Below are 16,645 nucleotides of genomic sequence, written 5' to 3' on the forward strand. Positions count from 1 at the left end.
CAATTGTGTCTTATAATTAAAACAGATGACGGCCAAATGGACTTTGCTGTTTTATTTTCAATGAAACAATAGAAAATACGTACTCATATAGTAGTACAGTTGGCACAGTACAGTAAACTGAAACTATTTTGAACAGAAATAGTTCATGCACATTCAGGTAAATTCTTAAAAATTACAATTACAACAATACATAAGGGCAAGGAAAAACTCAGAACCCAGTGGGATGTCAATGTGAATGACTATGAGAAACCTTGGAGATGTCCGCAGATGTGGGTGATTCCCCCTCTAGGGGAGACCGGATGCAATGGACGTCGAGTGGGTCTAGCATAATATTGTGAAAGTCCAGTCCATAGTGGATCTAACATAATAGTGAGAGTCCAGTCCATAGTGGGGCCAGCAGGAGACCATCCCGAGCGGAGACGGGTCAGCAGCGCAGAGATGTCCCCAACCGATGCGGTCCACCCCGGGTCCGACTCTGGACAGCCAGCACTTCATCCATGGCCACCGGACCTGTGCCCCCCCTTCCACAAGGGAGAGGGGGGCAGAGCATAAAAGAAAAGAAACGGCAGATCAACTGGTCTAAAAAGGGGGTCTATTTAAAGGCTAAAGTATACAAATGAGTTTTAAGATGGGACTTAAATGCTAGAGATCGTGGGCTCAAAAAGGTTGGTGACCACTGGTTTAGACAATCTCAAACCAACAGGGTGAAGGGCTTTTTTTTAAAATCCTGAAAACATATTTTTCTAAATATCTTTAATCAAGTGCCCCAAGTGGAGGAGTTCAAGTACCTCGGAGTCTTGTTCACGAGTGAGGGAAGAGTGGATCGAGAGATCGACAGGCGGATCCATGCAGTGTCTTCAGTAATGCGGACTCTGTATCGATCCGTTGTGGTGAAGAAGGAGCTGAGCCGGAAGGCAAAGCTCTTAATTTACCGGTCGATCTACGTTCCCATCCTCACCTATGGTCATGAGCTTTGGGTTATGACCGAAAGGACAAGATCACGGGTATAAGCGGCCGAAATGAGTTTCCTTCACCGGGCGGCGGGGCTCTCCCTTAGAGATAGGGTGAGAATCTCTGTCATCCGGGAGGAGCTCAAAGTAAAGCCGCTACTCCTCCACATCGAGAGAAGCCAGATGAGGTGGTTTCGGGCATCTGGTCAGGATGCCTCCCGAACGCCTCCCTAGGGAGGTTTTTAGGGTACGACCGACCGGTAGGAGGCAACGGGGAAGACCCAGGACACGTTGGGAAGACTATGTCTCCCGGCTGGCCTGGGAACGCCTCGGGATCCCCCGGGAAGAGCTGGACGGATAAGTGGAAGAAAATGGATTGATGGATGATTGACAAAGGTTGGGTTTATTAGGCGGGTCGACTCAGAAATGTTTCTAAAGCGCGAGAGTTGAGTTGGGGGGTCACACTGATTCAGAGGTGAAGTGGGTTTGTGGGAAAGCCGTCACTCGTCACATTTTGCGCCGAAGCAACTGTTCAGACTGCAACACGGTCACTGCAGGAAGTTGGAGAAATGCCTCTGTGAGCGTCCGTGGGCCAAACGTTTGACCAATCATTCCAAAGATGATTAAATCCAGCATGAGAACTTATTTTACTGAGAGATGGAGTCTTTAAATAGGTACGCCAGTCACCCTAAAAGACCTTAAATTGTAAATTAACTTGTCAGCATGCTCATCACAGAGTCGATCCGAGCCTCCTGCCTCAGTGAGAGAAAAAAAAACCTGCCAAACCCTTTTTAGTGTGGTATGATTTAAAGTCAAAGACAAAAAGACAATAATTTGTGTTCCTTGAATAGAAATGCACATTCCATTTCTGGAAGCAATGAAGTGTTGCATTCATGCAGATGTGCACACTGGGTTATAGAGGTATTTTTTAATGTAGTAGTTCTACAAACATCCAATAATACAGGAGAGGCTTTCCCAAGATATAGTCTCTGAACATTGTGCTTTCCACAGCTTGGTCTTGTAAAGGAAATCAATAAGTTGAAATGAGCCCCAATTGGCCAAAATTAATACAAAAATTACAAATAAATATGTATATGGAGACATACTGTAATAACTTGAAGTAAAAAATGAAGACTAAAAACCAATTACAAAACAATAAATTTAACATTTTTAAAAAAAAAAAATAAAAGCAGTCTTTTTCTCACAATGTATCCACTTTTTTTTTTATAAAATTGGGAACAATTTCTCATATTCTTTCTGTTTCTGTAAAATTGCAATATTTTCTCGTAAAATTATGACTTTTTTACTTTTTTAAGCAAAATGGTGACATTTGTCATATCAAATTCTGACTTTTATCACAATATTGCCAATTGTTTTGTTGTTCTTGTAAAATAGTGACATTTTTTTGAGGAAAATTATGACTTTCATCATATTTTTGCCGAGTAAAATTCCGATTATTATTATTATAATATTGCCAAAAATTTGAACGTTTTCTGATGAAATTGTGACTTTTGTCGAGTAAAAATACGACCCTTTTCATAAAATTGCCAAAATGTTAAGCTTTTCTTGTAAAATTCCAACTTTTATCATAAAGTTCTTGTAACATTTTGACTTGCGTTGAGTAAAATTACGAATTTTATTATAATACAGTTTTTCTTGTGAAATGGTGACCTTTTTCTTGTGAAATTCCGACTCATTTTTCACAAGAAGATTTTTTATATTTGCATAGTTTGTATATATTATTAATGTTGTAAAAACACATCTTTATACATCTAGAAAGGGTGGTCCTAAAGAGGGAGGTAATTTTTGGATTTTAATTCAAAATTGTGAAAAAATTTGAGAAAAATTATGACTTTTTGCCATAATTATGACTTTTGGCATAATTTTGCCAAGTAAAATATCGATTATTATTATAATTTGGCCAAAAATTTTAAGTTTTCTTATAAAATTGTGACCTATGGCGAGTAAAATTACGACTCTTTTAATAAAATTGCCAACATTTTAAGCTTCTCTTGTAAAAATACGACTGCTATTGAGTAAAATTCCAACTTTTATCATAAAAGTGGCAGGCACTTTTTGTAATAACTTGAAGAAAATAATGAAGATTAAAAACCAATTACAAACAAAAAAATGAATAATAAACAAACTAAAAGCAGTCTTTCTCACAATGTGTCGACTTTTTTCTTATAAAATTGGGAACAATTTCTCATATTATTTCTGTTCCTGTAACATTGCAATATTTTCTCTTAAAATTATTACTTTTTTTATGTAAAATTATTACTTTTAATGCAAAATTGTGAGATTTTTTTGAGTAAATCTATGACTTTTGGCATAATTTTGCCAAGTAAAATACTGATTATTATTATAATATTGCCAACATTTTTAAGTTTTCTCATAAATTTGTGACTTTTGTCGAGTAAAACTACGACTCTTTTAATAAAATTGCCAAAATTTTAAGCTTCTCTTGTAAAAATACGACTGTTATTGAGTAACATTCCAACTTTTATCATAAAAGCGGCAGGCACTTTTTGTAATAACTTGAAGTAAATAATGAAGATTTAAAACCAATTACAAACAAAAAAATGAATAATAAAAAAACTAAAAGCAGTCTCTTTCTCACAATGTGTCAACTTTTTTCTTATAAAATTGGGAACATTTTCTCATATTATTTCTGTTTCTGTAATATTGCAATATTTTCTCGTAAAATGATTACTTTTTTATGTAAAATTATTACTTTTAATGCAAAATTGTGACATTTTTTTGAGTAAAATTATGACTTTTGGCATGATTTTGTCAAGTAAATACCAATTATTATTATTATATTGCCAAAAAAAATTTAGTTTTCTTATAAGATTGTGACTTATGTCAAATAAAATTACGACTCTTTTAATAAAATTGCCAAAATGTTCAGCTTTTCTTGTAAAATTGCGACTGTTATCGAGTAACATTCCAACTTTTATCATAAAATGGGCATGAAGTAAGAAATGATGACTTTAAAAAAGTAGTTTTATACTTGTGAGTGTTGATGACACAGCTTTGCAACAGTTGATATTCTAGTTTCAAGCATGTTTTACTCAATATAGCTCATCAAATCTCAGCAACAAGCTGTAATATCTTACTTAAATCATTTAGGACCAAAACCCTTAAAACAAGTAAAACTGAAAATCTGCTTAGTGAGAAGAATTATCTTATCAGACAGAAAATAAGCAAATATCAACCTTATTTGAGATATTTCATCTTACTTAGATTTCAGTTTTTGCAGTGTGGAAATATGACGCTTGTCTCTTTTTTTAGTATTTTCCATAGGAGTGTCTGCCATTAGGCACGCTCAGCAGGTGCTTCACTCACTCGTTTCCCTGTGAATTTTTTCTGCTAATGTGCTTGGTGGGAAGCGGAAACATGAGCACCATCTGCACTTCCCCACTAAACTTGGATTTCTGAACGTCCAGCGTGGACTTGTTAGCTTCCGAGTGCCAAACGGGTCTCCATAATCCGGTCAGCGACTCTGCACGGCTATGCGGGGCCATGTGGCGAGCTGCTGTCAAACTGCAGTACTTAAGTCCCTGGCTTATGGTTGGCTAAGTACACGTAAAGAGGAGTGTTGATTGAGGGTAACTGTGTGTTTCTAGCAGAGTTACTTTTAAAAGGTAATTAATTACACTCACTCGTTACTTTACCAAAAAAAAAAAACATTTAAGAACTCTTTAATAAATGTAAATAATAAATGGGAAATAATGAATTTTTTACTTTTAAAACCATTGCATCTAATAGAGAAGTCATTGAGTTGTTGTTCATTATTACCTTGTAGTAGTAAAAGTAGGAGTGTGTGTGTGTTCTTGTATATATACCCTTCTTGAGACATCAACAAGGAAAAGTACCTTCCATATGAGGACCGGTGAACAGGTTAGGACATAAATCGTGGTCCTAATACGGAAAACCATTGCATCTAATAGAGAAGTCTTGGAGTTGTTGCTCATTATTACCTTGTAGTAGTAAAAGTAGGAGTGTGTGTGTGTTCTTGTATATCTACCCTTCTTGAGACATCAACAAAGAAAAGTACCTTCCATATGAGGACCGGTGAACAGGTTAGGACATAAATCGTGGTCCTAATACGGAAAACCATTGCAATTTATAGAAAAGTCATTGAGTTGTTGTTCATTATTACCTTGTAGTAGTAAAAGTAGGAATGTGTGTGTGTGTGTGTTCTTGTATATCTACCCTTCTTGAGACATCAACAAGGAAAAGTACCTTCCATATGAGGACCAGTGAACAGGTTAGGACATAAATCGTGGTCACAATACGGAAAACCGTTGCATCTAATAGAGAAGTCATTGAGTTGTTGTTCATTATTACCTTGTAGTAGTAAAAGTAGGAGTGTGTGTGTGTTCTTGTATATCTACCCTTCTTGAGACATCAACAAGGAAAAGTGCCTTCCATATGAGGACCGGTGAACAGGTTAGGACATAAATCGTGGTCCCAATATGGAAAATCATTGCATCTTATAGAGAAGTCATTGAGTTGTTGTTCATTATTACCTTGTAGTAGTAAAAGTAGGAGTGTGTGTGTGTGTGTGTGTGTGTGTGTGTGTGTGTGTGTGTGTGTGTGTGTGTGTGTGTGTGTGTGTGTGTGTGTGTGTGTGTGTGTGTGTGTGTGTGTGTGTGTGTGTGTGTGTGTGTGTGTGTGTGTGTGTGTGTGTGTGTGTGTGTGTGTGTGTGTGTGTGTGTGTGTGTGTGTGTGTGAGTTCTTGTATATTCACCCTTCTTGAGACATCAACAAGGAAAAGTACCTTCCATATGAGGACCGGTGAACAGGTTAGGACATAAATCGTGGTCCCAATACGGAAAAACATTGCATCTAATAGAGAAGGCATTGAGTTGTTGTTCATTATTACCTTGTAGTAGTAAAAGTAGGAGTGTGTGTGTGTGTGTTCTTGTATATATACCCTTCTTGAGACATCAATAAGGAAAAGTACCTTCCATATGAGGACCGGTGAACAGGTTAGGACATAAATCGTGGTCCCAATACGGAAAACCATTGCATCTAATAGAGAAGGCATTGAGTTGTTGTTCATTATTACCTTGTAGTAGTAAAAGTAGGAGTGTGTGTGTGTTCTTGTATATCTACCCTTCTTGAGACATCAACAAGGAAAAGTACCTTCCATATGAGGACCTGGTGAACAGGTTAGGACATAAATCGTGGTCCCAATACGGAAAACCATTGCATCTAATAGAGAAGTCATTGAGTTGTTGTTCATTTTTACCTTGTAGTAGTAAAAGTAGGAGTGTGTGTGTGTTCTTGTATATCTACCCTTCTTGAGACATCAACAAGGAAAAGTACCTTCCATATGAGGACCGGTGAACAGGTTAGGACATAAATCGTGGTCCCAATACGGAAAACCATTGCATCTAATAGAGAAGTCATTGAGTTGTTGTTCATTATTACCTTGTAGTAGTAAAAGTAGGAGTGTGTGTGTGTTTTTGTGTTCTTGTATATCTACCCTTCTTGAGACATCAATAAGGAAAAGTACCTTCCATATGAGGACCGGTGAACAGGTTAGGACATAAATCGTGGTCCCAATACGGAAAACCATTGCATCTAATAGAGAAGTCATTGAGTTGTTGTTCATTATTACCTTGTAGTAGTAAAAGTAGGAGTGTGTGTGTGTTCTTGTATATCTACCCTTCTTGAGACATCAACAAGGAAAAGTACCTTCCATATGAGGACCGGTGAACAGGTTAGGACATAAATCATGGTCCTAATACGGAAAACCATTGCATCTAATAGAGAAGTCATTGAGTTGTTGTTCATTATTACCTTGTAGTAGTAAAAGTAGGAGTGTGTGTGTGTTCTTGTATATCTACCCTTCTTGAGACATCAACAAGGAAAAGTACCTTCCATATGAGGACCGGTGAACAGGTTAGGACATAAATCATGGTCTCAATACGGAAAACCATTGCATCTAATAGAGAAGTCATTGAGTTGTTGTTCATTATTACCTTGTAGTAGTAAAAGTAGGAGTGTGTGTGTGTTCTTGTATATATACCCTTCTTGAGACATCAACATGGAAAAGTACCTTCCATATGAAGACTGGTGAACAGGTTAGGACATAAATCGTGGTCCCAATACGGAAAACCATTGCATCTTATAGAGAAGTCATTGAGTTGTTGTTCATTATTACCTTGAAGTAGTAAAAGTTAGGAGTGTGTGTGTGTGTGTGTGTGTGTGTGTGTGTGTGTGTGTGTGTGTGTGTGTGTGTGTGTGTGTGTGTGTGTGTGTGTGTGTGTGTGTGTGTGTGTGTGTGTGTGTGTGTGTGTGTGTGTGTGTGTGTGTGTGTGTGTGTGTGTGTGTGTGTGTGTGTGTGTGTGTGTGTGTGTGTGAGTTATTGTATATTCACCCTTCTTGAGACATCAACGAGGAAAAGTACCTTCCATATGAGGACCGGTGAACACGTTAGGACATAAGTTATGGTCCCAAATACGGAAAACCATTGCATATAATAGAGAATGTCTCATTTGCACCCCTGGTGGTGAAATCTATCACAATTAGGGTGGTCCCAAAAAGGTAGGGATTTTTCTAATTGACTGTGTGTCGGTTTTAAAAAGTGCTCCCCATCTGGTCAACATATGAAATAATAAGTGCGTGTAAGAAATTGAAATGCGCCCCCCTTTGGCCAAAATGTTTTTAAAAAAATTAAATAAATATGTATATAAAAACATACTGTAATAAAAAGTAAATAAAGAAGATTTAAAACCAATTACAAACGGAACAAAAAAGAAGAAAAAATAAATAACTAAAAGCAGTAATTTTTGTGACTACTTTACAAGAACAACAAAAAAATTGATGGGAATTTCACAAGAAAAAGGTCACCATTATACAAGAAAAACTTGGAATTGTGGCAGTATTATAATAAAAGTCGTCATTTTACTCAACGCAAGTCAACATTTTACAAGAAAAACTGAACATGTGTGCAATTTTATGATAAAAGTTGGAATTTTACTCAATAACAGTCGGAATTTTACAAGAAAAGCTTAATATTTTGGCAATTTTATGAAAAGAGTCGTCATTTTACTCGACAAAAGTCACAATTTTATAAGACTACTTTAAAATGTTTACACTATTATAATAATAATAATCTGAATTTTACTCTGCAAAATTATGATGAAAGTCATAATTTAACTCAAAAAATGTCACTGTTTTACAAGAACAAAAAAAAAAAAGGCAATATTGTGGCAGTATTATAATAAAAGTCGTAATTTTACTCAACGCAAGTCAAAATTTTACAATAACTTTAGAATAAAAGTTGGAATTTTACTCAATAACAGTCGCAATTTTACAAGAAAAGCTTAACATTTTGGCAATTTTATGAAAAGAGTCGTCATTTTCACTCGACAAAAGTCACAAAGTTTTCAGAAAACGTTCACATTTTTGGCAATATTATAATAATAATAATCGGAATTTGACTCTGCAAAATTATGATGAAAGTCATAATTTTACTCAAAAAATGTCACCTATTTACAAGAACATCAAAAAAATTGGCAATATTGTGATAAAAGTCAGAATTTTATATGACGAATGTCACCATTTTGCATTAAAAAGTAATAATTTTACATAAGAAGTCATCATTTTACGAGAAAATATTGCAATATTACAGAAGCAGAAAGAATATGAGAATTTGTTCGCAATTTAACAAGAAAAAAGTCGACACATTGTGAGAACATTGTGACGATCTGTCACTTCCTTTCCGTTTGTTTCCTTGTTTTTTTGTATTTACTTCCCGTCAGCTCTCTTATTTTGTTCCATTTCCTGTTTATTCCGCGGAGCACTGTTTTTTCCTCACCTGCTGTTGATTGGCAGCCGGTCCACACCTGCTGCCAATCAGCATATGTTCTATTCACAACATAAGGCCATCTTCGAGCATTGTAAAATGTTGACTTGCGTTGAGTAAAATTACGACTTTTATTATAATACTGCCACAATACTGCGAATTTTTTTTTTGTTCTTGTAAAAGAGTGAAATTTTTTGACTAAAATTATGACTTTCATCATAATTTTGCAGAGTAAAATTCCGATTATCATTATTATAATATTGTAAACATTTTAAAGTATTCTTATAAAATTGTGACTTTTGTCGAGTAAAATGACGACTCTTTTCGTAAAATTGCCAAAATGTTAAACTTTTCTTGTAAAATTGCGAATGTTATTGAGTGAAATTCCAACTTTTATCATAATATTGCACACATGTTCAGTTTTCTTGTAAAATGTTGACTTGCGTTGAGTAAAATTACTGCCAAAATTCTAAGTTTTTCTTGTGAAATTCCAACTCATTTTTCACAACAAGCTTTTTTATATTGGCATAGTTTGTATATATTATTAATGTTGTAAATACACATCTTTATATATCTAGAAAGGGTGGTCCCAAAGAGGGAGGTATTTTTCGGAGGTCTCAAGAAGGTAAGAAATACAAGAACTTGTGTGTGATTAGCCTACATGTTTGCTGTGTGATGTTGCCTCTTCTTATTTAATATCAAGTTCATTTTAGTGTGGTGCTGGTTGTTGTTTTAATTAGTACTTTTTATATAAAATGATTACTTTTTAATGCAAAATGGTGACATTCGTCATATAAAATTCTGACTTGTATCGCAATATTGCCAATTTTTTTGTTGTTCTTGTAAAACAGTGACATTTTTTGAGTAAAATTATGACTTTCGTCCAAATTTTGCCACGTAGAATTCCGATTATTATTATAATATTGCCAAAAATGTCAACGTTTTCTGAAAAAATTGTGACTTGTCGAGTAAAAATACGACTCTTTTTATAAAATTGCCAAAATGTTAAGCTTTTCTTGTAAAATCGCGACTGTTATTGAGTAAAATTCCAACTTTTATTATAAAGTTCTTGTAAAATTTTGACTTGCGTTGAGTAAAATTACGACTTTTATTATAAAACAGTTTTTCTTGTGAAATTCCAACTTATTTTTCACAACAACCTTTTTTATATTTGCATAGTATGTATATATTATTAATGTTGTAAATACAAATCTTTATATATCTAGAAAGGGTGGTCCTAAAGAGGGAGGTATTTTTCGGAGGTCTCAAGAAGGTAAGAAATACAAGAACGTGTGTGTGATTAGCCTACATGTTTGCTGTGTGATGTTGCCTCTTCTTATTTAATATCAAGTTCATTTTAGTGTGGTGCTGGTTGTTGTTTTAATTAGTAAAAAGTTACTTCTTTGATTGACCTTGCTGTGCTTCTGACACTGTCTTGTTGACATACACCCACATCAAAATAAACAAAATAACAAAACAAGAGCACTGACGGGAAGTAAATACAAAAACAAAGGAAACAAACAGAAAGGAAGTGACGGATCGTCACAATTTTCTCACAATGTGTCGACATTTTTCTTATTAAATTGCGAACAAATTCTCATATTCTTTCTGCTTCTGTAATATTGCAATATTTTCTCGTAAAATGACGACTTTTTATACAAAATGATTACTTTGTAATGCAAAATGGTGACATTCGTCATATAAAATTCTGACTTGTATCGCAATATTGCCAATTTTTTTGTTGTTCTTGTAAAACAGTGACATTTTTTGAGTAAAATTATGACTTTCATCCAAATTTTGCCACGTAGAATTCCGATTATTATTATAATATTGCCAAAAATGTGAACGTTTTCTGAAAAAATTGTGACTTGTCGAGTAAAAATACGACTCTTTTTATAAAATTGCCAAAATGTTAAGCTTTTCTTGTAAAATTGCGACTGTTATTGAGTAAAATTCCAACTTTTATCATAAAGTTCTTGTAAAATTTTGACTTGCGTTGAGTAAAATTACGACTTTTATTATAGTACAGTTTTTCTTGTGAAATTCCAACTTATTTTTCACAACAAGCTTTTTTATATTTGCATAGTATGTATATATTATTAATGTTGTAAATACAAATCTTTATATATCTAAAAACGGTGGTCCTAAAGAGGGAGGTATTTTTCGGAGGTCTCAAGAAGGTAAGAAATACAAGAACGTGTGTGTGATTAGCCTACATGTTTGCTGTGTGATGTTGCCTCTTCTTATTTAATATCAAGTTCATTTTAGTGGGGTGCTGGTTGTTGTTTTAATTAGTAAAAAGTTACTTCTTGGATTGACCTTGCTGTGCTTCTGACACTGTCTTGTTGACATACACCCACATCAAAATAAACAAAATAACAAAATAAGAGCACTGACGGCAAGTAAATACAAAAACAAAGGAAACAAACAGAAAGGAAGTGACAGATCGTCACAATTTTCTCACAATGTGTCGACTTTTTTCTTATTAAATTGCGAACAAATTCTCATATTCTTTCTGCTCCTGTAATATTGCAATATTTTCTCGTAAAATGATGACTTTTTATATAAAATGATTACTTTTTAATGCAAAATGGTGACATTCGTCATAAAAAATTCTGACTTGTATCACAATATTGCCAATTTTTTTGTTGTTCTTGTAAAACGGTGACATTTTTTGAGTAAAATTATGACTTTCATCCAAATTTTTCCACGTAGAATTCCGATTATTATTATAATATTGCCAAAAATGTGAACGTTTTCTGAAAAAATTGTGACTTGTCGAGTAAAAATACGACTCTTTTTATAAAATTGCCAAAATGTTAAGCTTTTTTTGTTAAATTGCGACTGTTATTGAGTGAAATTCCAACTTTTATCATAAAGTTCTTGTAAAATGTTGACTTGCGTTGAGTAAAATGACGACTTTTATTATAATACAGTTTTTCTTGTGAAATGGTGACCTTTTTCTTGTGAAATTCCAACTCATTTTTCCTAACACTGTTTTTTTTATTTATTTCAAGTGCCTAGTATCTGTCATTGGAGGACCTTTTTACAATTTGTTAAAAGTGGTCATCATCATTCCACAAGCAGAACATTTAAACCATGGCAATTACACTAGTGGCCATCACAACATGGCCGTTTTGCACGCCGGTTCATTCTGCGTTTTTGTTTTTCAACTGCTTTTTGATGCTAACTCAAGGCTGTGAGCGCTCTTCCATAACTGCTCTTCAGTAGGTATCTGCAGGGTCTGCTGACAGATAACAAAGTAGGTCAGGGCGTGAAAGCCAAGCTGCAAATAGAAGCAGGGATGGGGAGAGTATCCTTTAATAAGAGCAACATGAACAAACTGCTTTACAAAAAACAGGTAGTGTGACAAAAACAAGTGATTATGGCAAGTCTCTTCAACTGGCGGCCCGCGAGCCACATCCGGCACGCCAAAGCTTTTCATTTGGCCTGCCTTGGCTTGGTGAAACCATTAAAACTAGGGTTAATCTCTTTCTCTCGACACACTGCAGGCTTACACACAAACATGCATCCACAGAAATATACGCCACACACATACATACCCCACGCCCCCCCAAATCCAACGCCCTCGACGCAAATCCCATAGGGGTGATGAATGGATGGTCAGCGCCTAAGAGCTGCAGCCCACCACCATGACCCCGCACTCCCTTCCCTCTGTTGCTAGATATTTCGAGATGTACGTTGTAATATGTATATGTGCTTTGCTATGGAGGTTTTCTCCCACTCCAGACTGGGCCCCCTTAGGAGCCCAGTCTAGATTGTATTTTTTTACTCATCCTTCCCCAGCGTTTGACCTTTTTCCCCATCTTGTGACGACCCATCAGCGTTCCTGTTCTCTAACCCTGTACACTGCTTGTTTGTCTAATCTTGAACGGGTTTGTGCTGAAAACAAAGTTCCGTTGTACTTGTGCCACGGCAATAAAGACCTATCCTAGCCTATCGAATGTAGTACTCCCTCCACCCCGCAGGGGGCAACAGCGAGGCATATGGAGCAGCAGTGGGGTGAGTAAAAAAAGACTACTCATTCAACCCTGGGAAAAAAAATCAAAATTAACTGCAAAAAAATGACTTTTAACAGCGACTGGACCACAGAGTATGAACGTTCCGAGCAAGTGCTCGAGTCATTGTTTTCTAGCGAACCTTTGATAGACACATTGATCCAGACACGCAGCAATAACGGTTAAAATCCCAGCTTGTAAGCTTTATCACAAAACTTGGTCAGTTTGTTTTTGTATTGAAGTTGCTGACTTTGTGATGTCTTGTTGTATTCGTGGTAGTGCTAAATTTGACCAGTAGAGGGCGACAACGTTAATAGTGATAAGTCACATACAATATTAGGTGGGGGAATGTTGTGTAATTTCTATATGTGTAAACATTTGCACTCTATTGTGTGAGTTAGGGTTGTACGGTATACCGGTACTAGTACAGTATCGCGGTACTAATAAATCAAAGACGGTACTATACTCTGTTCTAAAAGTACCGGTTCGCCATATTTGTATTTTTTACAGGCATGACTGCGCGTCGTCGTCACGTCGTAACATTGCTGGTTTTACGAGCAGACGAGCATGTTCGGCAGCGCACAATCACAAAGTACTTACAAGCAGACACGGTGTGTAGACAGAAAAGGGAAAATGGATGCATTTTAGCTCAAAAACTAACAATAAAGGTGAAGCTATAACACTGAAACAAAGGAAGAGGTGCTTTAAAACATGGCTAGCTTGTTAGCGGCTAACGTCCATCCGCCGTCTGCAGTGTTTTAGCTACTTCTAAATCACTAATCTTGTGTGCCGAAGTATCATCCCTGCAGGATGAGAAATAGCTAGTTCACCGGCGTCACAATGTAAACAAATGCCATGGGTGGATCTACACCTGACATCCACTGTAATGATACCAAGTACAAGAGCGTATCTAGTCGATACTACTATGATTACGACAGTATTTTTTATCGTCACAAAATCCCAAAAGTAACAAGCGGTTGCCTTGTTGCCTTTCAATTAAGAAAAATAAATTAGTTTTTAGTATAAGTTTGCTGGTTTCAAGAAATGTAATGCCGAGCGCATATCATTATGTCAAGATAATGGCACTAGCATTTACTTCATTTAAGAATATTTTTCAACATATTGAGCAAAAAGGTCTCTTTTTGTTCTACCAAGAAAAGTGCACTTGTTATTAGTGAGAATATACTTATTTTAAGGTATTTTGGGATTAATTGAGGTTAGCTAATTTTGCTTAGTTCAAATAAAATACCCCTAATTTTTGTAATTTTTTTTTCTTGTTTTTGAACACTGACTTTTTGCAGTGCACTTAAGTCTCAAATTCCAAACATTTGGACCAAGTTTGAAAGAAGGCAAGATTGTTTTATAAATATCTCTGCCATGACTCTGGTTTGATTTAAAATGTTTGCAACTTATCAGGATCCCAAATACACAAGAGCAGGTACCAACAGGTAAGAAAAGTTGGTTTTTGCATAATAGGATCCCTGAATAGATTGTTTTTGTTTTTCTATACATATCTGTTAAAAAAGGCCCCCGTATGTGGAAAAGAATTGCAATCTCAACTCTGCAAGAAAACGTATTTTACAGAATCATGCGGCCCTACTACTGTCATGATCCGTGGTCCCGGATCATGTTTTCGTTATGTTCTGTTACTTTAACTCCAATGGTTCCTGTTTTTTGTGCACTCTTGTTTGTTTTGGTTGCCATGGTTGCGTATGATTTTCACCTGCCTCTGGTGCTCGGACGCTCACCTGGCTCTAATCAAGAGACTATTTCAACCGCCTTTGCCAGTCAGTCGGCTGGCGTCATTGCTCGTTTCGTGTCTAATTCCATAGTTATGCTAGTTGTTTGTTTCATGCAATACCATAGTTCATGCTGTTTGTTTACTTCATGCCTTGCCAAGTAAGTCTTAGTTGTTTCATGCCACAGTTTTTACCATGAATTGATTACGTGGACCCCGACTTAAAGAAGCTGAAAAACTTATTTGGGTGTTACCATTTAGTGGTCAATTGTACGGAATATGTACTGAACTGTGCAATCTACTAATACAAGTTTCAATCAATCAATCAAAAAGTTTGATAAAGTTCTCTATGTCCATAGTTCTTGCTAAGTGTTAGCGTCTATGTTTCCTGCGTTAAGTTTTTTGTTCTTTAGCCTCTCGTGTGAACGGCACGCTTTCCTTTTGTTTTGGTTCCTGTCTTTTCTGATGTGTTGGATTAATTGATTAATAAATATGTTCCTACCTTCAAGTCCTGTCCGGAATAGTCCGTTTGCATCCTGGGAGAACAAACCTCGCAGTAAGCTGCGAAAACCACGTCGTGACAACTACGTATCCGCCGGTTGCCATTCATACAACATTTGAGTTTGCTGGTGGACCATGAGATTTTTTTCCACTGTAAAATGTGTGCCTATGATTAGTAAATGTTGGCAAACAATGGCCTATAGGAGCGTGAAGGACACCATGATTGGGTGAACTATTTTCCTCATCACATTGCCACACATTCACTGAGCAGCTAGGTTCTGGCACAGTGGTTCTTAACCTGGGTTCGATCGAACCCTAAGGGTTCGATGAGTCGGGTTCAGGGGTTCGGCGGAGGTCAAAACACACCCGACTCATCGTGTAAATAAAAATGTCTCCCTATCGGCGTATTACGGATACGGAAACAGCAGAAGTCAGACTGATTTGCAGGTGTGTAATTTGTTGTGACTTTATGCACTGTGTTGGTTTTGTTGTTTGAACAAGGTGATGTTCATGCACGGTTCATTGTGTGCACCAGTAAAAAAACATGGTAACACTTTAGTATGGGGAACATATTCACCATTAATTAGTTGCTTATTAACATGCAAATTAGTAACATATTGGCTCTTAACTAGTCATTATTAAGTACTTATTAATGCCTTATTCGGCATGACCTTATTATAACCCTAACCCTCTAACCCTGGCCCTAACCCTCTAACCCTAACCCTAACCCTCTAACCCTGGCCCTAACCCTAACCCTCTAACCCTAACCCTAACCCAAACCAAATAACTCTAAATGAAGTCTTTGTTACTTAGAATATGTTCCCCATACTAAAGTGTTACCAAAAACATATAATAACTTTGTCTTGAATTTGAAAAAGAGGGAGGGTTCGGTGAATGCGCGTATGAAACTGGTGGGGTTCGGTGCCTCCAACAAGGTTAAGAACCACTGTTCTAGCAGCTACCAAGACACGAAATAAACCACTTGTTACTCATTACATGGGCTATTGTTGGGTGTGAGCATATTAGTCGTATGATCTTCGGGAAGAGATGATAAGTTCGGCATCGTGAATAGTGTGCATTCATTGAAATGTGCACCAAACCGGGGGTCGGTGGGTGGAAGGGCTCTGATATATGATGCTTTGGAAAAAAAAGGTCAAGGGCGCAAGTCAAACAGGGGTCAGACCATGTGAAGAGAGACTGCGGGCAAAGTGAAACCTGACCTACGCCGAGGAATAAAAGCTTTGTAAGTGAATTTGAAAGGTCAGTTTCAGTTGTCGGGCCGAATGACGAGCACGAGCATAGTGTGTGCAAAGCTCATTTCACACCGGACCAGTGAGACGGCAAACATCCGGACGTTTAAGACAGTTGCACAAATGTTGAAAAGGTAACGTTGTTTCTAGAATATGTGATGCCACTGACTAATCACATTTCAACATATTAACATTTTTACAGTACTAATGACACAATATCAGACTAATTAGGAGCCTTTGTTTGTTTACTTACAACTAAAAGACAAGTTGTCTTGTATGTTCACTATTTTAGTTAAGGACAACATTTGTATTGGATTGCAATAAGAAACATTTAATGTACCCTAAGATTGTTTTGTTAAAGT

Source organism: Entelurus aequoreus, linkage group LG01 (assembly GCF_033978785.1).
Source record: "Entelurus aequoreus isolate RoL-2023_Sb linkage group LG01, RoL_Eaeq_v1.1, whole genome shotgun sequence".
In the NCBI taxonomy this organism is placed as follows: Eukaryota; Metazoa; Chordata; class Actinopteri; order Syngnathiformes; family Syngnathidae; genus Entelurus; species Entelurus aequoreus.